This window comes from Primulina eburnea, chromosome 10 (genome assembly GCF_022965805.1).
Source record: "Primulina eburnea isolate SZY01 chromosome 10, ASM2296580v1, whole genome shotgun sequence".
NCBI classification, from domain to species: Eukaryota; Viridiplantae; Streptophyta; class Magnoliopsida; order Lamiales; family Gesneriaceae; genus Primulina; species Primulina eburnea.
The window spans coordinates 19,458,277-19,464,911 of record NC_133110.1 but is presented as its reverse complement, the minus strand read 5'-3'; the positions used below and the strand labels follow the sequence as shown (position 1 = coordinate 19,464,911).

General features: G+C 43.0%; 1 non-coding gene across 1 annotated transcript; it reads right to left on the bottom strand.

Annotated features, from left to right (window-relative positions):
• Positions 1 to 3,784: 3,784 nt before the first annotated feature.
• Positions 3,785 to 3,890, bottom strand: LOC140804079 (small nucleolar RNA R71). The gene has a single exon (XR_012112039.1). It is a non-coding gene; the product is annotated as a small nucleolar RNA R71 (small nucleolar RNA).
• Between the last annotated feature and the right edge of the window lie 2,745 nt (positions 3,891 to 6,635).

Genomic DNA, 6,635 nt, shown 5'->3' with positions numbered 1-6,635 from the left:
GGTCTACGCAGGACATTGGCATATTTGGCCTGTCTGTCTTGAGCTGTCTTCATTAGCTTCTGAATCAGCTTCACTTTTTCAGTCATATCTCTGATCATATCAGGTCCAATCTCAGGTACCTCAGAGATATTATCCCAATATATAGAGATCTGCATTTTTTGCCGTACAACGCTTCAGACGTTGCAATCTCAATACTCGTTTGATAGCTGTTGTTGTACGAAACTCACAAGGAGGCAATGAATCCTGCCAACTAGTGCCAAAATCAAGCATTATAGCTCTAAGCATATCTTTCAGTGTCTGGATAGTCCGCTCTGACTGTCCGTCGGTCTGAGGATGATATGCGGTACTCAGATGTAACTTCGTACCTAGAGCCTGTTGTAAACTCTGCCAGAAGTGCGAAGTAAACCGAGGGTCACGGTCTGATACAATTGACTTCGGTACTACGTGCAATCTGACCATTTCTATGACATAGATCTCTGCCATCTGGTCATGTCTGTACGTCATCTTGTACGGAATAAATCATGCTGATTTGGTCAATCTGTCAATAACGACCCAGATTGCATCACAACCTCGAGAGGATCTCGGTAGCTTCGTCACGAAGTCCATGGAAATGTGACCCCATTTCCATTCAGGAATCGACAATCTCTGTAACAAACCTCCTAGTCTCTTTCTTTCGGCTTTCACCTGTTGGCAGTTCATACATCTGGACACAAATTCAGTAATATCAGCTTTCATCTGTTTCAACCAGAACTGTCTTTTCAAATCGTTATACATGTAACGCCTCAGATTCGACGACTGTCCTCACTGTATCAAGACGAGTCTTTCCAGCATGCTTATGTCCTCAGTCACACGCACCCTAGGAAACTTCCCAGGAGGTCACCCATCCAAAAATTGCCCCAAGTCAAGCACGCTTAACTTTAGAGTTCTTATGTGATGAGCTACCGAAAAGAAGATGCACCTTCGTGATATGAGTAGTACCAATCAAATCTTTTAAGCCCTCTTCATCTGTACAGTCCATTACATTGAAAAGTCTCGGAATCCCTCTCCTTCCGGTGTCAGAACGGTTCATTCATGTTCCCTCCACCTAGAAGCCTGCCAGGAGCCGCTCATTGTCCGTGCCACCTCATGGCACCGACGATCACCCCCCGCCCTCTTCGGCCTCGGGCCTCACATGCCCACCAGCTTCAGCTTGGTTCGTCCCCGAACCACACCGTACTCGTAGAGGTCGGCTCTGATACCACTTGTAACGTATCAGATTCGACGACTGTCCTTACTGTATCAAGATGGGTATTTCCAGCGTGCTTATGTCCTCACTCACACGCACCCTGGGAAACTTCCCACGAGATAACCCATCCCAAATTGCCCCAAGTCAAGCACGCTTAACTTTAGAGTTCTTATGTGATGAGCTACCGAAATGAAGATGTACCTTCGTGATATGTAGTACCAATGAAATCTTTTAAGCCCCCTTCAACTGTACAGACCATTACATTAAACAGTCTTGGAATCCCTCTCCTTCCGGTGTAAGAACGGTTCATTCATGTTCCCTCCACCTAGAAGCCTGCCAGGAGGCGCTCATTGTCCATGCCACCTCATGGCACCGGCGATCACCCCCCGCCATCTTCGGCCCCGGGCCTTGATATGTGTCGTTTTTACGTGTTTTATTGTATTAGTTTTAGTTGTGTTTATATTGTGCATGCATGCATTTCATTTACATTCTGTTCATTTTAGAGTAATCAATTGCATATTATCATATCTCACTATTAGGTGATTAATTTGCAGGAAACACGACCGGAAGAACCAAAATCGGAGCCAAGTGCCAAGTCAAGACAAAAAGGGCAGAGGAGTTGGCGCTCGGGTGGTAAAATTGTACCGCCCGAGCGCGAGAAGAGAAATGCCGAAGCATCTTTACAGAAGGTTTGGCGCTCGGGCGGTGAAATTCTACCGCCCGAGCGCGAGAAGAGAGCCCCAAAGGAAAAATCACAGAAGAGTTGGCGCTCGGGCGGTGAAATTCTACCGCCCGAGCGCGAATGCCGCACTTCCCAAGGAGATTTACAGAAGGTGTGGCGCTCGAGCGGTACCTTTCTACCGCCCGAGCGCCACCTATTTTTGGAAAAATTTCATGTTCGATTTCTTACCTTAGTTTGGGAGGATGGCTGGAATGGAAAGGTCTCTTAGACGTTTGTGGGCGAGATTCAGACATTCTTCTTCAGCCGTCACAAGTTTGGATAGCACTTTTGCGCTTGGATTGAAGATTTGAAGAGTCCGGGCATCGTTATTCGCAGATTTCATCTCGCCTAGTATTTCTAATCTAGTTTCTTTCATTTTAAACATTGTTGCATTTATTTTTACTATGAATTCTAGTAGCTAACTTTATTATTTGTTGGGATTAAAGGGGATCCTATCCCGAACGTTGATTTGAATTAATTTATATTTCGGTTGTGCGTTAGACTTGATTTTACTACTGTTTTGTCGTGTCATTAAAGCGTAGCTAACTTTAACGACGTTTTCATATCACGAGTGAGTTCGAGAGAATAACGAGTGATAGGTCGAGTAGTATAATCCGCGGATCTACAATTTACATAGATATATGAAATTGGATACGTGCCGGTATTCATAGTCCTTAGGGTCGAAAACTAGGGGATTTCATAGGTCGAAATGCGATTTGCTCTTGATAAATAATTAAAGATATTTAATTACTTCATTGAGTAGAATTAGTTTGGCATAGCTCGAGAGAGTGTGTTCAATAGATTAGGAAATCCTGTCGGAAGCGTAGATCACGATCAAACGAATTAATTTATTAACGAGGGTTAGGTGAACCGAGATTCCCAACAATTCCATTTTTCATTGAATTTTACTCAACCATTTTAGACATTATATCTCATTACTTGATTTTGAATCTTTTTATTTGCATTCTTATTTGATTTTAGTAGTAATAAAACAATCAAATCACTTTTCGTTGCGAAATGTTCAAATAGCTGAAAATAACAATTGTAAAACACAGTCTTCAGTGGAACGATACTCGTACTCACGTACACTATATTATAACTTGACATCGTGCACTTGCGATTAATTTTGAGCATACAAAATCATATTTTTATTGGGGATTTTACTGTGCAAGTTTTGCTAGATCAAGTTTTTGGCGTCGTTGCCGGGGACTGTTAATCTACAATTTTATTTTTAGTTATTTCCTTTAGCATTATTTTATCTCTCTTGAGATAACACTTCATATTTTATTACATATATCTCTTCCAATGCATGCCAAAGTCACTTGACGTGGAGCTTGAGTTTGATCCTGAAATTGAAAGAACCTTCCGCAGGAGAAGACAACAACAGAGGCTTAAAGAACTGATGGAGAGACACGAGCCAGAACGTGAGGAGGAACATCGTGAAAATAGACATGTCGAGATGCCACGCCGCATACCGATGCTGGAGTATGCCCAACCTTCTTTGGAGGGTGCACGCCCTAGCATTGTGAGACCTATCGTGCGGGCAAATCACTTTGAAATCAAGCCAGCCATAATCCAGATGATTTAGAACACAGTCCAATTCGGAGGAACTGCAGTGGATGATCCAAACACGCACATCGCGGATTTTCTTGAAATCTGCGATACTTTTAAATTCACTGTAGTTTCTGATGATGCTGTTAGATTGCGTTTATTTCCTTTCTCCTTACGTGATAAAGCTAAAGCGTGGTTAAATTGTTTGCCTGTTGGTTCGATCGCTACATGGGAGGACATGGCGAAAGCATTTCTCATCAAATACTTCCCTCCCTCCAAGACCATGAAGCTGCGGGCAGACATTACAACATTCGCTCAATTCGATCAGGAATCTTTATGTGAGGCATGGGAACGCTTCAAGGACCTACTACAAAGATGCCCACATCACGAGTTACCACTTGGGTTAGTCGTTCAAACATTTTATTACGGTTTGCTTACTCCTAACCGTACTATGATAGATGCTGCTGCGTGTGGGAACCTTTTGAGGAAGACTGCGGAAGAAGGATATGAGTTGTTGGAGGAGATGGCTGCTAGCAGATATCATCCTCAATCTGACAGTAACAACCAACGGAGAAGTGCAGGAGTGCACCAGGTAACTGATTTTTCTGCTATTACTGCACAACTTGATGCTTGAAACAGGAAAATAGATGGCTTGAATGTGGGTGGCACGGCGATGCGTCTTCAAGAGATATTCTGTGAAAAGTGTGGAGGGAAACACTATGCGAAGGACTGTCAAGACGACAATCCATTCTATGTGCAAAATGAGGCACCAGTGAACCAAGTGGGAGTCCAAAACCGCCCAAGGCATGACCCTTATTCGAACACATACAATCCTGGGTGGAGGCAACATCCCAACTTCTCATGGGGCGGTCAAAATAGTCAGAGTCGACCGCAAGGAGGACAACAATATGGCAAACAACTGATGTACAGATTCGATCCTCCTAGAGAAGAAAAGTCCAACTTGGAGCAAATGATGTCTAAATTTATTTCATCCACTGAAACTAGACTTCAAAATCAGGATGCGTCGATTAAGGGACTTGAAAATCAGATTGGTCAATTAGCAAAGATGGTAGCAAGTAGAGAGCAAGGCACCTTGCCAAGTAACACAGAGACTAATCCAAAAGAGCAAGTGAAGGCTATTGAGTTGAAAAGCGGGAAAGTTTTGGAGTCAAGGGAAAAAGAGAAAACTCAAACAATGGATGAGCAAACTGCGACATCTAAAGTTAAGTCTTCTAACTCCACACTAGCAACCACTGCACAACCAAAAATTGTTATACCTCCTCCTTTCCCTGCAGCACTTAAAAAAGCAAAACTAGATGCACAATTCGGTAAGTTTCTTGAGGTGTTTAAAAAGTTGCATATCAATATTTCCTTTGCCGATGCTCTAATGCAAATGCCTAGTTATGCTAAATTTTTGAAGGACATTTTAGCTAATAAGAGGAAGTTGGAGGATCATATGACAGTCAACTTAACCGAAAATTGCTCCGCTTTGGTGCAAAACAAAATTCCACCGAAGCTAAAAGACCCAGGGAGTTTCTCTATTCCTTGCATGATTGGTGATGTTGTTTTTCATAAAGCATTATGTGATCTTGGTGCAAGTATTAATCTGATGCCATTTTCTGTGTTTAGGAAACTTGGGTTGGGAGAGCCTAAGCCGACGAGGATGTCCTTGCAACTGGCTGACAGATCTGTCAAGTACCCCCCGCGGAGTGATTGAGGATGTGCTAGTGAAAGTGGACAAATTCATTTTTCCTGCCGATTTCGTGGTGCGCATGGAGGAGGATACAGAGATGCCCCTCATTTTGGGGAGACCATTCCTTGCGATTGGCAAGGCACTGATTGATGTACAAGAAGGGAAGTTGAGATTGCGAGTGGGCGAGGAGGAGATTACTTTTGATGTCTTTAATGCACTTAAGCACACACTGCATTCTGATAGCTGTTTTAGAATTGATGCTTTTGACTCTCTTGTTTCTCACTATGTGCAGGATGCTTTTAGGGACCCTTTGGAGGCCACTATCACTACTGAGTTGGGAGAAGAGGAATTGGACGATGAAAAAACTGAAATTGTGGCACATCTCAATGCCAACCATCCATGGAAAAAGCCAATGAAGATGCGACTGGAGGACCTAGGAGAACGTAGAGATTTGATCCCTCCAAAGTCGAGCATCGAGGAGCCACCGACGCTTGAGCTCAAACCCTTACCTCCGCACTTAAAGTACGTATTCCTAGGTGAGAATAACACATTGCCTGTCATTATTTCTGCTGATTTGACAGATGCTATGGAGGACAAATTGTTGCAAGTTCTCAAAGAGCACAAAAGGGCATTCGCTTGGAAGGTGGCAGACATCAAGGGAATCAGTCCATCGATATGCATGCATAAAATCTTGATGGAAGAGAAGTACTCACCTCTCGTGCAACCTCAAAGACGACTAAATCCAAAGATGCAAGAGGTAGTGAAAGCGGAAACTATTAAGCTTCTCGATTCAGGTATTATCTACCCTATTTCCGATAGTGCTTGGGTAAGTCCGGTTCAATGTGTGCCTAAGAAAGGTGGGATTACGGTGATCACAAATGAAAAGAATGAACTTATTCCCACGAGAACTATTACGGGGTGGAGAGTGTGTATTGACTATAGGAAGTTGAATGATGCCACCCGTAAGGACCATTTTCCCCTTCCCTTTATTGATCAAATGTTGGAGAGATTAGCAGGGCATGAATTTTATTGCTTCTAGATGGGTATTCGGGGTATAATCAAATCACAATCGCACCTGAGGACCAATAGAAAACCACTTTCACTTGTCCTTATGGCACGTTTGCTTTTCGCCGAATGCCTTTTGGTCTTATGACTGCTATATTCCATGATATGATTGAAACCTTTCTTGAAATATTTATAGATGATTTTTCTATCTTTGGTGCAACGTTTGATGAGTGCTTGCAGTATTTGAGATCCGTGTTGAGAAGATGCGAGGAAACGAACTTGGTGCTCAATTGGGAAAAGTGCCATTTCATGGTACAAGAGGGAATTGTTTTAGGGCACAAGGTTTCGGAGCAAGGAATTGAGGTGGACAAAGCAAAAATTGAAGTCATAAAGAACCTACCACCACCATCCTCAGTAAAGGGAGTTAGAAGTTTTTTAGG